At 40.5% G+C, this 20,037-nt stretch overlaps 1 protein-coding gene across 5 annotated transcripts in view; it reads right to left on the bottom strand.

The window, feature by feature from the left end:
- TMEM268 (transmembrane protein 268) overlaps positions 1 to 20,037 on the bottom strand; it is a 358,336-nt gene that overhangs the window by 225,209 nt on the left and 113,090 nt on the right. For 2 of the 5 annotated variants that reach the window (XR_014078399.1, XM_081575315.1), the window contains one exon: positions 3,298 to 4,057. The exons of the other annotated variants lie outside the window; for them this stretch is intronic. The gene's annotated coding sequence lies outside the window, so the exon portion shown is untranslated. Of the gene's footprint in view, positions 1 to 3,297; positions 4,058 to 20,037 lie in introns of those variants that run through there. 5 annotated transcript variants of the gene reach the window in all.

Raw genomic sequence — 20,037 nt, 5'->3', positions numbered from 1 at the left:
ATGACGCTACTAGTAATTCTGCTAAGTTTAACTTCTAATTTTACAAACCTATCAAACTAAGAAATATAAATCTAGGGATAAAGCAGGGGCTTCCCAGATGGCGCTAGTGGTAAAGAACCTGCTTGCCAGTGCAGGAGACGTAAGAGACATAGGTTTAATCTCTGGGTTGGGAAGATCTCCTGGAGGAGGGCATGGCAGCCCACTCCAGTATTCTTGCCTTGAGAATCCCATGGACAGAGGAGCCTCTAAGGCTACTGTCCATGTGGTCCCAAAGAGTCGGACACAGCTGAAGCAACATGACACACATGCACGCAGGGAGAAAACAGCAAAAGTACTAGAAGAAAACAGTGATAAAGTCACCATGAATATAAAGATGGGGACCTTCCTAGAAACTGTGATAACAGAAGTCACAAAGTGAAAGACATTTTGATTAGATGAATATTTTAAATTTCTATTAGGATTTAAGAAATTGACCAAAAACTAAAAACTTATCAGTAAAATCACTATTTAACTAATTCTCACAAATCAAGAAGAAACCAAATACCTGATAGAAATAGGCAAAGGATTTACATAGGATATACGTGTGTGTGTGTATATATGTGTATATATATATGTGCATGTGTATATATATATATATACACACTCATACACACAAAAGAAGAAATAAAAGTCAATAAACAGATTAATAAAACATTTCAACTTCACTGGCAATCAGATAATGCAAAATAAAATGCTGAGATGGCATTTTCTGAAAATATCATCAATCAGTTCAGCTCAGTCGCTCAGTCATGTCTGACTCTGCGACCCTATGGACTGCAGCACAGCAAGCTTCCCTGGCCATCACCAACTCTCGGAGCCTACTCAAACTCATGACCATTGCATCGGTGATGCCATCCAACCATCTCATCCTCTGTCGTCCCATTCTCCTTCTGCCTTCAATCTTTCCCAGCATCAGGGTCTTTTCCAATGAATTGCTTTTTCGCATCAGGTGGTCAAAGTATTGGAGTTTCAACTTCAGCATCAGTCCTTCCAATGAACATTCAGGACTGATTTCCTTTAGGACTGACTGGTTGGATCTCCTTGCAGTCCAAGGGACTCTCCAAGAGTCCAAGAGTCTTCTCCAACTCCACAGTTCAAAAGCATCAATTCTTTGGTGCTCAGCTTTCTTTATAGTCTAACTCTCACATCCATACATGACTACTAGAAAAACCATAGCTTTGACTATACAGACCTTTGTTGGTAAAGTAATGTCTCTGCTTTTTAATATGCTGGTTGTAATATGCTAAGTTGGTCATAGCTTTTCTTCCAAGTAGCAAGCATCTTTTAATTTCATGGCTGCAGTCACCACCTGCAGTGATTTTGGAGTCCAAAAAAACTAAAATCTGTCACTGTTTCCATTGTTTCCCCATCTATTTGCCACGAAGTGATGGGACCAGATGCCATGATCTTAGTTTTCTGAATGTTGAGTTTTAAGCTAACTTTTTTACTCTCCTCTTTCACTTTCATCAAGAGGTTCCTTAGTTCTTCACTTTCTGCCATAAGGGTGGTGTCATTTGTGTATCTGAGGTTATTGATATTTCTCCCGGCAATCTTGATTCCGGCTTGTGCTTCATCCAGCCTGGCATTTGGCATGATGTACTCTGCATATAAGTTAAATAATCAGGGTGACAATATACAGCTTTGACGTACTCCTTTCCTGATTTAGAACCAGTCTGTTTTTCCATGTCCAGTTCTAACTGTTGCTTCTTGACCTGCATACAGATTTCTCAGGAGACGGGTCAGGTAGTTTGCTTTTACATGAATACCAAAAATAGGCACAGTTCAGGGGGAACACCCACTTCTATACATTGCCAGAAAAAGTATGGAAGAAACTTTAGCAATACTTATCACAAATCCAGCTGCATGAGCTGTACTGTTGCTCTACAAACACAGACTGTTCTTCCTTATCATCAAACTTTGCTAGAGCCTTTTCATCTCTCTTGGTTTCCTTCTCCAGCACTTTCATTGTAGGAAAATCCTATTCATCACTCAAATCCAGCTTAGGTATTACCTTCCAGCAGACCTTCCCTGAACCCACTTTCCTCCAAGATAGGCACAATCCCACCTTGTGACTTTCTCAAGTCTATGTTGCTGTCACACTATAATATGATTATGCACTTATGGCTGGGTGATTTTCAGCAAGTCATGTAAATGACTCTCAATTTTGTCTCTGGAAATGAAGGTGATATGCTATGCTGCAGAGATTCTGAAAGGACTCAACAAAGAGACTCCTACTTTGTTGGTACATACACAGTGAAATGACATCACCCTTATGGCAGAAAGTGAAGAAGAACTAAAGAGCCTCTTGATGAAGGTGAAAAAGGAGAGTGAAAAAGTTGGCTTAAAGCTCAATGTTCAGAAAACTAACATCATGGCATCTGGTCCCATCACTTCATGGGAAATAGATGGGGAAACAGTGGAAACAGTGTCAGACTTTATTTTTTGGGGCTCCAAAATCACCGCTGATGGTGATTGCAGCCATGAAATTAAAAGATGCTTACTCCTTGGAAGGAAGGTTATGGCCAACCTAGATACCATATTTAAAAGCAGAGACATTACTTTGCCAACAAAAGTCCATCTAGTCAAGGCTATGGTTTTTCCAGTGGTCATGTATGGATGTGAGAGTCAGATGGTGAAGAAAGCTGAGCGCCGAAGAATTGATGCTTTTGAACTGTGGTGTTGGAGAAGACTCTTGAGAGTCCCTTGGACTGCAAGGAGATCCAATCAATCCATCCCAAAAGAGATCAATCCTGGGTGTTCATTGGAAGGTCTGATGTTGAAGCTGAAACTCCAATACTTTGGCCACCTCATGCGAAGGGTTGACTCATTGGAAAAGACCCTAATGCTGGGTAGGATTGGGGGCGGGAGGAGAAGGGGACGACAGAGGATGAGATGGTTGGATGGCATCACCGACTTGATGGACTTGGGTTTGGGTAGACTCCGGGAGTTGGTGATGGAGAGGGAGGCCTGGCGTGCTGCAATTCAAGGGGTCGCAAAGAGTCGGACACCACTGAGCGACTGAACTGAACTGAACACAGTGAAAGATTTTATTTTTCAAGTTCTTGTTACTTTTATACTTTGTCCAGCTTTCCCTTTGCTGCTGGATAATAAGCATCCTTAAATTTGGTTCAGTTCTGTTCTACCACTTCTCAGTCACCTTAAATATTAAAAGCAATCTAGTTCCTATTTTTATAGCTTGGTCCATCTATGAGTTGGTCAAAGAGTTCCTTCAGTTTTTAAGTACAAATAAAAGACACATTTTTCATTTTCACCAAGAACTTTATTGAACAAAGTATTCACCACAGTTTTGTTCCACTACCTTCTGCCATTTTTCAGTCAACCTCATAATTCCATCTTCCCAAAACTCTTTACCTTTTGGGGCAAAGAACTCTTCCAGGCCTTCTACAGTCTTCCAGGAAAGTGAAATATTTTCCATTACGAGAATTTTGTAAAGACTGAGATCAATGGACATCTAAAAATGCAATGCCTGGTGAATGCAGTGGATGAATCAGAAATTTCCAGCCAAGCTGTAGCAGATTTTGCCTGGTCATCAAAGAAACCATTATGTGGCATTACGTTGTACTCGTGGAAATTATGTGTTTACTGTTGACTAATTCCAAATGCTTTTCCTCGAATGATGTTTTCATTTGGTCTACTGGAAAGCATATTTGTTGGAATTGTTTGGTTTTCTGCAAGGAACTCATAAAAGAGGATTCCTTTCCAATCCCACTGTACACACAACATCACCCTCTTTGGATGAAGAAGAAAATTTAGCAATACTTATCACAAATCCAGCTGTATGAGATGTACCATTGCTCTACAAACACAGACTGTTCTTCCTTATCATCAGAACTTTGCTAGACCTCTTCCATCTCTCTTGGTTTCCTTACTCCAGCACTCTCATTGCAGGAAAATCCCGCAGGCTTTGGTATGGTTGTTGGCAGATCATTTCACTTGCCCCACAATCTCTTCCATTCCACATTATCGCACATATCCACTTTTCACCGCTCCTGACAATCTGTTTTAAAAACAGAATGTTTTCATTATGTTTAAGTAGAGAATCGTGTGCAGAAATATGGCCAAGAAGTTTCTGTGTTGTTTTTTTTTTCACTTAAGTGGAGCCCAAACATCAAAGCAACTAACATACCCAAGTTGGTGCAAATGATTTTCAGTGCTTGATTTGGATTCCCTGAGTATGTTGGCTATCTCCCATGTGGTATAATGTTGATTGTTCTCAATTAATGTTTCAGTTTTATCAACTTCAACTGGTCTACCCAACTGTGGAGCATTGTTCAGGAAGAAATCTCCAGCATGAAACTTTGCAAACCACTTTTGACACATTCAGTCAGTCACAGAACCTTTTCCATACACTATACAAATTTTTTTTTTTCTTTCGCATTTCAGTTGCGTTTTTACCTTTCTGGAAATGATAAAGCATAATCAGATGAAAATGTTGCTCTTTTTCTTCCACATTCAATATTAAAATGGCTACACAAAAATTGATCAATTTTGATAAGTTTTTTTAATTCACACTGATACATCAGCTGTCACGATACAATCTAACCAAATTATTTCCAATGAAGTTAAAGACAACTAAGTACTACTAGAGCCATCATATGGAAAAACTGAACAAACATTTTGGCCAAGCCAATATTTTTGAATCCATCTCATTAAAGTTCTCTTCCTTGTGTCCCAGCCCAGGTTGTGTCTGTGGTTTCAGCAGTGTGGGACAGAAGGAACTGGACACGGCACACACTCCACCCTTCTTCCGTCCCTGGCTGTCTTCCTGGCGGGGTGGGAAGGGGGCAGAGAGGAGTCGATGCTGTCCTCAGCCAGCTGCTGGTGGAGAAGCTGGCTGGTCTCATCTTCGTTGCTCGTGACTCTCCTCCCTCCCATGAGCCAATCCACAGGGATCTTGAAAGGTGCAGGTGACCCTTCTTTTGGTTGCCTCTGCTTCGCCGTCTGCCTCTGGAAGTGCTGGGCTTTTCTCTGTCAGGGTCAGTGTTCAAAGGCAGGCTCTCTGGTACAGGTTGTTTGTAGCTCTTGGTGGGGGCGGGCTGGTGCTCTGGGGCCTGCCCTCTACCCAGGCCCCTGGCCGGGAAGCCCAGCTGAAGCTGGACATCTTCCTCTCCCCTCAGTGGTCCCCTTAGAGGAATCAGCAGGAAGGGTTAAGCCACAGGCACCTTCCAAAGGTTCACGCCGCCTAAGGGAGAATCCCCTATAACACAGCGGGAATGCAGCTCACCCACACTTCCTCTCTCAGACCCACCAACTCTCACTAGCCCTTCCTCCACAACCAGTATCACTGGCCTTAGGGCACCAAGTTCTATACAGGTCCAGATGTTCAGAGATTTCAGAAGTGAAATAAACTGCCCTCCCAACTTTGAGATGAGGGCAAGGGGACACATGTTGGGCTTTCCCAGTGTTTTAGGAAGGAGGGGAATGAGTCAAATGACCTCCCGTGAGGAGGGGGAAGAGGAGTGAGAGTTTAGGCTACACAGAATCAGTACTTCCCTCCCAGTACCTCCCCTGAGGCTTATGCCCCATTCCTCCACTTCTCACTGATAAAGGCCATCAAACTCAGCCTGCACCTGGAGACACACAGGCTACACAGAATCAGTCCTTCCCTCCCAGTACCTCCCCTGAGGCTTATGCCCCATTCCTCCACTTCTCACTGATAAAGGCCATCAAACTCAGCCTGCACCTGGAGACACACAGCAACTCCTTCACCAAGGACTAAACGTTCTCAAACAAGGTTTGCAGGAATCTAGCAACAAAGCAGAGTCCCATCTCTACTGCAAACCCAAAGTTGGCTGGTAACTTCCGATGACATGAAAATATGCTGTTTCAGACCAATCTGCCTCATTCAGAAAAAGAAAACAGGTACCTGGAAATGTCAGTATATGGTGGTTAACACTGGTATTTATTGTCCTTGTCTTGACTGGGGACTCTGAGAAAAGAGACTACATGTTGTTAAATTCATTTCAATTCACTCTAACAATTATCAGCTAAAAACTTTATGTGCCCTAGATACACAGCTATCCATGACCTCAAGGAGCTCACGCCCTAGTGTGGGAGAGAACAAGGAACCAGATGATTCAGGAAAGGATGAAGGGAGCATCACAAGTGAGTTTCCCAGAAGAAAGGACCACTGATCTGGTCCTCCCAGGCTGAATAAGAATCAGCCTGGCAAAGAGAGTTTCAGGTAGAGGAGGGAGCACAGCCAAAGGCCTGAGCTACCAAGTAGACTAATGCATCGGGGAAACTGACAGGGGTTCAGTCTGACAAAGAGAAGAGTGCTGGGGGTGACAGGCAGAGATTGAGGTGTGCAAAGAAAGCTGAGCTGGAAGAGGTAGATGGAACCAGGGACGAGAAGTATTGCGGGTCATGTCAATGACTGTGAACTTTCTCTAGGAGTCCTGAGGAGCCATGAATGGGCTTGAAACAGGGGAAGAACTTAATATGATTTCAAGCTTGGGAAGATTATGCTGGCTGCACTCGGGAGAAAGAATTGGTTAGGAGCAAGAGTGGAGTCAGGAAGATCTATTGGGAGGCTAGTGGCCTGGGATAAAGTTTTATCAGAGAGACAGAGAGGAGCATGAAGACCAGAGATATGAAGCAAGCTTTGACAATTAAGAGAATGTAGTGATTGGAGGAGAACATGCAAGTATGATATCCAGGTTCTGGCTGGAGCAATTGATGCATAGTAGTGCTACTCTCAAAGCTAGATGACCCCAAGGGTAAAACAGGTATGGCTCTGGGAATAGCAAGGTGGTATATTTAATATTGTACATTGTTTATATACCACTCACAACAAGCCTGTAAGATAGATAACACTCTTCCCATCTCATAAATGGAGACATTAACAAAAAGCCATAAAATCAGGAAGAAGAAGAACTCCTCTTGGCTGCAAGAGCCCCCAGGAACAAGGAATCCTCAACAGGCCAAATTGCCAAGACCAGCTGGGGGTTGATCATCATTCATATCACCCTGGAAGCTCGCACTTCTTGTTTAGGGGAACAAAGGAAGAAAATCCAAGAGAGATCACCCAGAGTCATTTCTGTCCATCTCAAATTCCCCACCAGACTGGGTTGGGGCCTGGACTTTCTTTAGCTCCACCACACCATTTGCCAGCCTTGTACCCAACAGTTAAAACAGTCCCTGTACATAGGGAGGAAATCAGGCAAAAGGTAGCATTTCCTCTTATGGGAGAATTGTCCCCACCTGCTCCCTAGGCTCACCTTGCACACCCATGGCTTCTTGGTCACTTCTGAAGTCTTAGTGTCAGAGCAATGTCCACTCCCCTTGCTTCTTCTAGCGATCATGCCAAAAAGAAATAGCATGCCATCACAAGTGTTAAACCACTGCTCTCGGCTCAGGGCTGGGCTTAGATCAACTCATGCTCTCTGACATCTGTAACTTCCAGAATTTTTGGAGTATTCAGGCCTCAACATTCTTCCTTTCTCAGCAAATGCAATCAACTGCCAGATCTGTATCAAACACCTACCATATGCGGGCCATCATGCCTGGAGCAATGGAAAGCTCAAAGATAAAGAAGACATATTAACAGCCAGGGCAGTTTTGTGTACAGAACCCAAATTAAAGTCATAAATTCAAAAGAAGGGGAAACCATTTTTGAGCACCCACTCTATGCCATATGCTGTATGACTGCTTTTCACATGGCATCTCATCAACCCTCACAGTAAGCCACAAAATAGAACTTATTTTCCATGTTGTACATACAGTGGGAGAGGAGACTCAGAGTGGCAAAGACACAGACCTTGGAGAAATTCATTTCTCTTCTTCCTGTTCAAACATGTAGACTCCCTTTCCTGGACTCCCTTGTAGGTATGGTTGTAAGTACGAGCCCTAACTAACAGAAGCCCTAACCCACAAAAACCCTGTGTGATTCTTCATTTTACCTCATCTCTATGTCTTAGCCAGAGAAATCCTGGAAGTCCCAGGTTGAAGAGGACATGTTAAATGATTTATAGAATCATTGCATAGATAGAGTATTGTCTCATTGCACTTTGAGAAGTAAAATTCTACTATCAGAAGCCACAAAAGTTTGAGGTTTACCCATTATTGCAGCTAAATTTTGTTGATGGCTTAACACCACCAGACTATATTTCTGGTTCACACTACATGTCCAGTGTGGATCCCCAGGAGTTTGACATATATCACTTCTGGTCATATTTCTTTGGTCAAAGAAAGTAATATCACTACATTTAAACTCAGAGTTAGAGGAAATATAATTCTACCACACACACAGAAGGCAAAGATCTGGAAATACCTGATAAACAGTGCTCACGGCTACTTAAAAATAAGAAGGTCCTGGATATCAAAGTAGAGAAATATATGTTCATTTGGGAAATATTTTTATTAGAGGATTAACCATCTGAGTCTTTTAAGAAGCAGAAGTTCTTACTTTTGCCAGATATGGGGCAGAATTATAGACAAAAACCCTGAATAGAGCTTTTGAAAAGGTAGTTTGTATGTGGATATGCTTTGGGAATTTTAGGAACGTGGTGGCCCAGATGGTAAAGAATCCACCTGCAATGCGGACGACCTGGGTTTGATCCCTGGGTTGGGAAGATCCCCTGGAGGAAGGCATGGCAATCCACTCCAGCACTCTTGCCTACAGAGTCCCAAGGAAAGAGGAGCCTGGTGGGCTACAGTCCATAGCGTCGCAGAGTTGGACATGAACGAGAGAAGAAGCACAGCACATATACCTTTTTTCACTTTTTATACAAGAATTACAGGCCCGGATGGTAAAGCATCTGCCTACAATTCGGGAGGACCCAGGTTCGATCCCTGGGTCAGGAAGATCCTCTGGAGAAGGAAACGGCAACCCACTCCAGTACTCTTGCCTGGAGAATTCCATAATATACTGTGGAATTGTGGAAGTACAAAATCAAGTTGCAAAGCACAATGCATAGCTTGGTTTCAAGAGTATGTATATATATATATATAAATTGCAATAAGTATATCAAGTCATAATAAGTCCTATAAAATATATTAAAGATTATGTCATAGAGAGCAATTGGTTGGGAATGGGATGCTATTTTAAACTAGGTGATCAGAAAGGGTTTCTCTGAGCTGAGCTGTGAAAAATTATAAATAAAAAATTAATCACACCCCAGCACCCAGATATTGGTATGTAATACTATTTTTAAATAAAACAACAACAACAACAACAAACAAACAGGACTCTTTGGAGGAATGACTGATTTTCCAATAGCAGAAAATAGGGAGGATAAACCTGCAGTATAATGTAGCGCCAAAAAGTAAGAAAATGCTCAAGAAACAAAAGAATGGAGGCGTGTGCAAGGGATATAGGAGCTGACTGAGAGAGCTCCCCAGGCCAAAGCTGGGACATTCAGCAGCAAAACAGGAAAGTCAGTACTGGACTCACCTCAAAGTATAAGCTAATATATATGAGTCCATACTGATCAGTTCAGTTCAGTTCAGTTGCTCAGTCGTGTCTGACTCTTTGCGACCCCATGAACTGCAGCATGCCAGGCTTCCTTGTCCATCACCAACTCCTGAAGTCCACCCAAACCCATGTCCATTGAGCCGGTGATGCCATCCAACCATCTCATCCTCTGTCGTCCCCTTCTCCTCCTGCCCTCAATCTTTCCCAGCATCAGGGTCTTTTCAAATGAGTCAGCTCTTCGCATCAGGTGGCCAGAGTATTGGAGTTTCAGCTTCAACATCAGTCCTTCCAATGAACACCCAGGACTGATCTCCTTTAGGATGGACTGGTTGGATCTCCTTGCAGTCCAAGGGACTCTCACGAGTCTTCTCCAACACCACAGTTCAAAAGCATCAATTCTTCGGCGCTCAGCTTTCTTTATAGTCCAACTCTCACATCCATACATGCTGCTGCTGCTGCTAAGTCGCTTCAGTCGTGTCCGACTCTGTGCGACCCCATAGACGGCAGCCCACCAGGCTCCCCCGTCCCTGGGATTCTCCAGGCAAGAACACTGGAGTGGGTTGCCATTTCCTTCTCCGATGCACGAAAGTGAAAAGTGAAAGTGAAGTCGCTCAGTCGTGTCCAACTCTTAGCGACCCCATGGACCACAGCCCACCAGGCTCCTCCATCCATGGGATTTTCCAGGCAAAAGTACTGGAGTGGGTTGCCAGTGCCTTCTCCGCATCCATACATGACATCCATACATGACTACTCGAAAAACCATAGCCTTGACTAGACAGACCTTTGTTGGCAAAGTAATGTCTCTGCTTTTGAATACACTGTCTAGGTTGGTCATAACTTTCCTTCCAAGGAGTAAGCATCTTTTAATCTCATGGCTGCAGTCACCATCTGCAGTGATTTTGGAGCCCAGAAAAATAAAGTCAGCCACTGTTTCCACTGTTTCCCCATCCATTTGCCATGAAGTGATGGGACCAGATGCCATGATCTTCGTTTTCTGAATGTTGAGCTTTAAGCCAACTTTTTCACTCTCCTCTTTCACTTTCATCAAGAAACTCTTTAGTTCTTCTTTGCTTTCTGCCATAAGGGTGGTGTCATCTGCATATCTGAGGTTATTGATAGTTCTCCTGGCAATCTTGATTTCAGCTTGTGCTTTCTCCAGCCCAGTGTTTCTCATGATGTACTCTGTATATAAGATAAATAAGCAGGGTGACAATATACAGCCTTGACATACTTCTTTTCCTATTTGGAACCAGTCTGTTGTTCAATGTCCAGTTCTAACTGTTGCTTCCTGACCTGCATACAGGTTTCTCAAGAGGCAGGTCAGGTGGTCTGGGATTCCCATCTCTTTAAGAATTTTCCACAGTTTATTGTGATCCACACAGTCAAAGGCTTTGGCATAGTCAATAAAGCAGAAATAGATGTTTTTCTGGAACTCTCTTGCTTTTTCGATGATCCAGTGGATGTTGGCAATTTGATCTCTGGTTCCTCTGCCCTTTCTAAAACCAGCTTGAACATCTGGAACTTCACGGTTCACGTATTGCTGCTGTCCATACTGATATGAATGAGTAAATAAACAAATGCAGGAAGATGGACAAATCTCCCATAGTAAGAAATTCCAGATGACCTACGTGGATACTGTGCCCTCAAGGAAGTGGAGCATAATTCCATAACACTTTGAGTGTGGGCTGAGCAAAGCAGCTTCCTTCCGGACAGCAGAGTATCGAAAAAGGGGGAAATGGTTAACCTTATAGGAAGCAATCTGACAAGCATTATCTCAGCCAAGCTTAGGATCATCAGTGATAAGTCACACTGATAAAAGGTACCCTTGATATAATGAAAACAGTGTATCACCTCTACAGTCTTCCTCTCAAAACCTATGACCGCAGTCTAATTATAGAAAAACATCAGACAAATCCTAAATGAAGGAATATCTATGAAAAAAACCTGACCTCAGAACTATCTAGATCATCAAAACCGAGGAAAGTCACAAACTGTCACAGTACAGAGGAGACTTAAAAAAACCAAACCAAAAAAAAAAAAAAAAAACCCACAGAAAACCACTAAATGTAATGTGGTATCCTGAATGGGGTCCTTGAACAATAACAAAAAGTCCTTAGGGGAAAACAGAGGAATTTAAATACATTATGGATTTTACTTAATATTGTTTCAATATTGCTTCATAGTTGCAACAAATGTACCATACTAAATCAGGGAAACTGTACTATCTTTGCAACTTCTCTGTTAATCTTAACAAAAGAAGTTATTTTTCAAATTGAAAAGAGATAAACTGTGATATATTCATGCAGCTAAATACTATTCAACAATTAAAAGAAACAGATTAATAATAAATGTTATAACATAGCTATATCTTAAGGATATTGTACTAAGTAAAACAAGAAAAACACACCAAAATTACATACTGTATGATTCCATTTACAAGGCATTCTAGTATAGGCAAAAATAACCTATGGCAGTAGATGTGAAATCAGTGGTTATTTGGGGAATACCATTTAGGCAAGAATTGACTAGGAAGATACATGAGGAAATTTTCTGGGTTGATGGAAATGTTTGGTGTCTTGACATATATTTATCAAAATTTCTTGAATGGGATACTTAAGATCTGAATTTAAAATATATATTAAATATACATTATAAATAATTATTTATACATACTCTATAATGTATATTATATATCTATCTATAATATAGATATATAAAATATTTTAATTTATAAAATATATTATAAATTATAAATAAATTTAAAATATATAAAATATTTTAAAATTTAAAGTATACTAAATCAATTTTAAAATACATTATAAATACATTTAAAATATATAAACATAATTAAAATTTTAAAGTATATAAAACCAATTTTAACTATTAAATTGTGGAAGGAAGGAAGGAAGAAAGCGAGAGAGGGAGAGAAGAAAAAAAAGGAGAGAGGGAAAAGATGTTTTTGAAGCCTAGGACATTTGCATTATAAGAAAAATTAAAATTGTGTAAAAATTGTGTTAATTCATTCATTTAGAGAAAAGCACTTGTTTTTAACCATCCAGACACAAACATAACAAAAATGGGATTATATTGCTCATATTAGTCTTTAGTCATTTTCTAAATTAACCATATAGCTTATAATTTTCCTTCAATAACACAGCACCTCCTCGAATACAATGACATTGTACAATACAATTTTATCATATAACCTTGTAGAGATATGTGGCAAAACCTGCTGGCTCCCTCGTTAGTGATATTTCAGGGGGCACTTGGGCAGGAATGGTTTTAAAGAAATCAACAACTAGATAATCCATGTCCACTTGGATACTTTCCTAAAATGGACTCGCTTGATAATGCATCTTCAGTCAAGGTAAGGCTTTGGGCTTATCTTTTGGGTCCCCACTTCCCTTTTCAAAGTCATTCTTTTCTCTCTGTCAATAGAAAGACATACTTTTCATGCATTCTGAGTATGGTGATGATGATAGTGGTGGTGGTGTCAATGATACAGGTTGTCAAAAGGGAAAATTCAAAATGTTGGTGTCAACTTTGAGATAATCAATGAAGCTAATAAGTGCATAACAAACTCCTTTACAAGTCAGGTGGTTTTCAATTCTTGTTTTCAACAAAACTTAGAGTGAGTTGTCAACTGAGAGATGATTAAAAATAATGTTTGATTGTAGACTGTAATTTTTCACATTCCCTCAAAAAAGTCCAGGGAATTGAGTAACATTGCTCTAAAATAATTCCTTCCATTTCCATTTATTTATGGAACAAGGTTTTTCAGTGCCTGAATCTATGAAAGTAAAGTCAGTAATATAATTGATGTTATGCTTATACTTCCTATCACTAGTAGTCATACACAGATACAGAAATTAATATTTTTAAAAGCCTCATCGCTCTTGTTAAAAGATACATTTTTGTTTCACATTTGCCAAAATATATGCTATGCTTTTACTATTTTAATTAATAGCAGAGCACTAATCTTGGGTTTCAGCAGTGGCTTCTATTTACTGGAGAAAGAAATGGCAACCCACTCCAGTGTTCTTGCCTGGAGAATCCCAGGGACGGGGGAGCCTGGTGGGCTGCCGTCTATGGGGTCGCACAGAGTCGGACACGACTGAAGCGACTTAGCAGCAGCATAGCACTAATAGCTACAGTGATAATTCAAAGAAACATTTTAATACTTTAGAGTCATATAGTCAACTTAAAATTAAAATTTCTATTTCTATAAATGTTATTTACAGAGACATGATAAAGTGGATCAATAAAAATGCTGAAGCAGGAAAATATATACTAGAAAAAAATCTTTAGAGGAATCAGAATGAGAAAAGGAATGATTAAAAATTTCCAGCTGTGTAAAAACATGTTTATTTTTTAGATGGAGGATGGTGGCTATTGTTTTGTAATGTTATTTACATTCCATTGGATATATCTTAATAGGTAACACAAGAGTTTTATTTTTTACACCAATATTTACAATGAGCCAAAAATTTTATTTTTCACATTCATATATGACTGTGATAAAAAATAAAAGTTAAAAATTTCAGGGACAATCTAAAATTGTACAAAGTAGTCTATAATTTTTCAAAATTCTTTTAAGGGATATGTGAGCAAAAATGTTTGAAGACCTTATGCCTGCCCAACACATATTCATTCATTCTTCCTTTTATTCCTTATACCAGAATTGCTGGCAATGTGCCCAGCTGAAAATCCACCCTTCCAAGTCTCCTTGCAAATATGTATGGACAAGTGACTAAATGCCAGCTAACGACACACTAAATTTTGCCATTTCCGCTTTCCATATGAGGTGTGAATACAATGGCTGGAGCTCCAGCAGCCACTTTTGACCATGCACTAAGAACTGCAGTATTGAAAGACAAAAGGAACCCGGGTTCCACATGACTGTCACTCCTCTTTACCAACACCAAACTCCCTACATCCAAGCTTCTTTTAGGGGAGAAAAATAAATCTATACATGTCTAAGTCACTATTATTTGGGGATTTCTGTTATACACAGCCAAATATGGTCCTGCCTGGTACAGGGGCTACAGCATGTTTCATATAATCAATCAATTAGTAAACATTCAGGTTTTTCAGATTCTTCTATTTATTATAAACCATACTGTAATCTTTATCATATATATCTTCAGACACATATATAGTAATTTTTCTAGGAGACAGTCTCAAAAAGTAAATTCTGGGTCAAAAATGTCTTGATACATACTGTATTTTTTTCTTCACAAAGGTTAATTTACACCCACATCAATGGTGTATGAGATGACACAAACTTCGCGTAACTTCATCATCATTGGATAGTCTTTTCTCTTAAATATTGAAAAAAGTTTATTTGTACTGTTTGTTAACTAATAAAGTTATAGTCTTTTCTAGTGGCATTTCTTAACGACATTCTCTTTTTCTTTTTAATTTAGAAAAAGAGTTAAAAATATTTTTCTCCAAATTAAGTTAAGGTTGGATAACTACAGGCAAGGCTACCTTTGAGGTGTCTGTTTATATAAAGCTCCATGGCAACATAGTAGTTGTTCTGTGCTTGGCACACACTAGGCACTCACTAAATAATCGTTGGATATATGAAAGCTGCCCTCTTACTCTGTGACTCTGAGCAGTTAATTTTCTGCTCTGGGCCTCAGTTTTCTGTTTAATAAACTAAAGGGATTAGATGAGTCTAAGTCATGGTCTTTTCCAACAATTTTTTATTCGAAGAAAGTCAGATCCAAGTAACGCCTACAGAGTGTCAAGTGGAAAATACTCCCTTCCTTCAGGGCTATTCATATTTGTTGGAAAGACCCAGCGGCACAAGGGGATAAAATACATAGAAACTAAGAATTTGCATTCTTTTTGTTCCTCTTCCATGGTAGTAGAAAACAAAAGCATTACAAAGGCAGTAAGAAACACCAGGAATAGCCCTCTTCTCCTGAAATCCTCTTAGGACTGGGAGTAGACCCAAACTCCAGCCTAATATCTGTATCCTCTCATTTTGCTGGAGTCCAGACTTTGAGAAGCCTGTGTTTAATTGGGCAAGTACGAGTACATGAGAGGTAATGATACAAGTCCCGCAGGACCAGCTGAGATAAGGTATATGCCCTGCACATAGAAGCAGCTCAGTCCATGGTAATTCCCGTGGTGGTACCCAGTCCCAAACACCATAAACGCCAAGCAGCGGTAGCAGTTGGTTTTTTCCTAGAAAAGCCCCCACAGTGGGACTGCTCATGATTTTGGCTTCATACATTTCAGATTCTTGTTCTCTGGCCCTCCTGGAGAGTCTGAGAGTTTCCTAAAGCCCTTTCAAAAATTCCTTTGCTACTTAAATGAGCCAGAGTAGATTCTGCCATCTGCAGCTTAGATCCAGGACCACTAGAGCTCCTGCTGGCCGCTAGTTTTAGTCTAAATCTCCAAAGTGAAAAGTGAAAGTGAAAGTCACTCAGTCGTGTTCGACTCTTTGCGACCCCATGGACTATACAGTCCATGGAATTCTCCAGGCCAGAACACTGGAGTGGGTAGCCTTTCCCTTCTCCAGGGGATCTTCCCAACCCAGGGATCGAACCCAGGTCTCCCTCATTGCAACCAGGGAAGCCCAAAATCTCCAAAGGAGAGCTTTATTGAAAAGAAGCTCGTTCAGCTTCTATCCCAATTCTATCGAATATGGATTCAAATTCCGCCCTAGTCAATATCTGTGTAAATTGTGTCCTCCGCTCAGAAACCCCTTAGAAACAGAGGCAGTCTGTTGAAGCCCAGTGGAAGATGACCAAAGGAATGAGTGGGGATGAGGAGATAAGGTCCCAAGTCCACCACTGGAAATCCATGTAGCCTGAGACACATCCTTTCAATACTGTGAGCCTTGGTTCCCCAGCCTGTGAAATGGGAGGAGAGCATCCGGCACAGGGAACTTATGTGAGATCAAAAGAGCAATAGATAAGAAGGGTCCCTTGTCAACTGTAGCTCTAGGGAACAACTTAAATAGTGTCTTCTTCCATCTATCTCCCACAAAAGGCAGGCACTGGATCTTAGCGATCAGGTCTCTCAGACTGGGGGAGGGGAAAGCGAGGGTGGGAGGAGGGGTTGCAGGGCCAAAACATAGGTCATATCGCCCTCTGGTGGATTTAAATGGAAAGGGTATGGTTTTCAAATGGGCGACAAAGCTACAAAAACCGAGATCACCGAATCCTAAAATTCCCGAAGTGAAAGGGATCTTTGCTACCATTAATCAAACATCCCCATTTAAATATGGGACAATAATAAAATTCCAAGAGGAAAAACGACTTTCCCGAGGTCTTACCAAGAACAAAGCTCAGAGCCGGGGCCAGCCCCCGGCCCCTAATGCCCATTCAAGCAAGAACACTCTCTCTGACATGAAACAAAGAAACCCTCAGTGGTCAGGGTCCGCCTGACCTTGAACTCTCGGCACAACTCAACGATGTTGTCAGCAAGTAGCACTTTAGCTGAACTCTGACCTAGATTGGGTAATTTCCCCACCCAGTTTTATTGTCAAAAAGTTGTTACTTCTTTTTAAAACCTAACATGTCAATGTTTTGATTTCGATACAAACAGACCAAGCTATAGCTATGGCAATTTCTTAGAAACTTAGAAAATATTCTCAAGCATGACTGGGTAATTCTAAGAGAAAAGAACAACAGAATGTCTAACTTCTCCAGGAACTACAGAAACCCTTTTTTCCCCCCAGACCAATCTCTCCCATAGGTGGTTATCTATGAAAACAGAACAGCCAAAAGAAATTAAACACAAATTACCTTCACCTTAACACAACTTCCAGCCTAGTTCAGCTCAGTTCAGTCGCTCAGTCGTGTCCAACTCTTCGCGACCCCATGAACCGCAGCACGCCAAGCCTCCCTGTCCATCACCAACTCCCGGAGCCCATCCAAACCCATGTCCATTGAGTCGGTGATGCCATCTAACCATCTCATCCTCTGTCGTCCCCTTCTCCTCCTGCCCCCAATCCTTCCCAGCGTCAGGGTCTTTTCCAATGAGTCAGCTCTTCGCATCAGGTGGCCAAGGTTTTCAAGTTTCAGCTTCAACATCAGTCCTTCCAATGAACCCCCAGGACTGATCTCCTTTAGGATGGACTGGTTGGATCTCCTTGCAGTCCAAGGGTCTCTCAAGAGTCTTCTGCAACACCACAGTTCAAAAGCATCAATTCTTTGGTGCTCAGCTTTCTTTAGAGTCCAACTCTCACATCCATACATGACTACTGGAAAAACCATAGCCTTGACTAGATAGACCTTTGTTGGCAAAGTAATGTCTCTGCTTTTTAATACGCTGTCTAGGTTGGTCATAACTTTCCTTCCAAGGAGTAAGTGTCTTTTAATTTCATGGCTGCAATCACCATCTGCAGTGATTTTGGAGCCCCCAAAATAAAGCCAGCCACTGTTTCCCCATCTATTTACCATGAAGTGATGGGACCGGATGCCATGATTTTAGTTTTCTGAATGTTGAGCTTTAAGCCAATTTTTTCACTCTCCTCTTTCACTTTCATCAAGAGGCTCTTTAGTTCTTCTTCACTTTCTGCCATAAGGGTGGTGTCATCTGCATATCTGAGGTTCTTAATATTTCTCTCAGCAATCATATAAAACCCCGCATTCTAATGGTGCCCAATTAGCCATCTTAATAAATGCTAAAAAGAAGTGGCTCATGTTGGATCTTTGCCATGGAGAAATGTTTCATTCAAGGTAATTCTTAGAAGTCTCTCTCCGTTTTTTTTTTTTTCTTTAAAAACATTTACTTTAGTCATGAAAAGTAATTTATCTCTCTTATAAATGTAAAGAATACAGAATCTTTCTCACTTTTTTAAATCAACTTTTTCCTTGGATTGATCTGTTCTTTAGGTTTATTTCATTTACAAATTGATTAAAACTGAGTTAGTAACCTTCAGTTAGGTTATTGGCTTCTGGTCTTTCTCCAGAACCTACCCAACTCTTCAATGTGGTCCTCCCCTTCAGTCTTTTCTTCCCTTGGAGACCACTACCAATTGGTAGAGAAATTCTAGAATGTGTGTTATTCATTCCCACAGTCTTTTTGCTACTGAGCCTCATTACTGCAAACAGATTGCAAGTAAATCATCTTTAATATTCTCTTGACGTGTATTCATTTTGTGTGTCAGTTGGTAAATACCATTATGAAATAAATATGGCATTGTTAATTAAATATAGTTCATAGTTTGGTCATTTTCCCCATAAAAGTTAGAAGGAATAAAAACACATTCTTATATTTTGGTTGATCTGTTACAATCAGGCTAATCATATGGAAAAAAAAACCAACAAAAAACCCCCAAATTTACATTTAAGTTTGGAGGCCACTGATTCTTGCCTTCTTATTAAGAGTTGTTTCATGAGGTTAAGTCAACAGTGCTACATGAAAAAAAAGTGTTATGTCCAAAAGGACAGGTTTTTTGGATTCTCCTAATGGGAATATAGTAGTTGATCTTTTTTTTTTGTAATTGACATATTTTATTCTTTATATAGTATTGACATATTTTATTCTTTATAAAATCAATAACATTTGTCTTCCCAAGAAATCTCCTACATAAATTTTTAATTTCCATTTATCAAGAAAATCTACTTTTACAGAATAAACTGAGTCCCTCAATACTAGGTATAAGTGGCAGTAAGTGGATTTCTACTTCCACTCTAAAATAACCATCAAAATTTGATTAAAGGTATGACTTACACTCTGGAATCCACTTAGAATTTTTTTTTTTTAATTTTAAATTAGTTTATTTATCTAGCTTTGGGATCTGAACACGGCACGAGGAAGACTTAGTTCAAGATAGGGCTCAAATAAGCCCCCCGAGTTCTGTCCCCAGAGAGAGCACGTGGGTCCTTGAATGCCTCACCAGCCTCCCAGCTCTCTCATGGGTAGCAAGGGAGCTTGGCCAGCAAGTCCTGCCAGTCTTTCAGGGTTAGGGAGAGAATCTAGTGGACTTCATCCCAGATCACACATTTTAATCCCCCACAATGGAATAGCCTGAGTATTCCTACCATGCCTAGACAGGGTCCTGAAGTTTAACCTGATTCAATCCTCTATTTTTACTCAGCAATAGCAATATCTGGTACTGAGTGTTCATAGTAATGCTGTTCTAAGAGGTTGACATGGCTTAACCCAGCTCCCACCAAAACTCTGTACAGAAGGTGCTATTAATTATCCCCATTTTAGAGACAGAAAAACTGTGGCTCATGGAAGTCAACTCATCTGAGATCAAACAGCTAATAAGTGAGAGTCAGAATTTGAAGCCAAACTCAAATTCACTTGATTTCGTAGCCCATTCTTTTAAATCCAGACCCACTTGGAAGATAATCTTTACCATCTCTTAGCTAACTCATAGCAGGGAGTGGGACCTCAATCCAAAATTGAAGGTCAAAAAAAAAACCAAAAACAAAATTGAAGGTCAGAATCACAAAAGTTCTGTTTGAGTTTGAGCCCAGTGCCCGCCCAAAGGCGCCCCTAAATTGAATTTCCAAGCTCATTTTAAGCATTTTTGTCCTCACTCTGCTCCCTTTAGCAGCATAGGTGTGTATCTGTAATCACAGTCAGAT

This window comes from Giraffa tippelskirchi, chromosome 1, assembly GCF_054371585.1.
Source record: "Giraffa tippelskirchi isolate mGirTip1 chromosome 1, T2T-mGirTip1v1.2.pri, whole genome shotgun sequence".
NCBI classification, from domain to species: Eukaryota; Metazoa; Chordata; class Mammalia; order Artiodactyla; family Giraffidae; genus Giraffa; species Giraffa tippelskirchi.
Note: the sequence above shows the minus strand (reverse complement) of the source record. Positions and strands in the feature narration are given on the sequence as shown.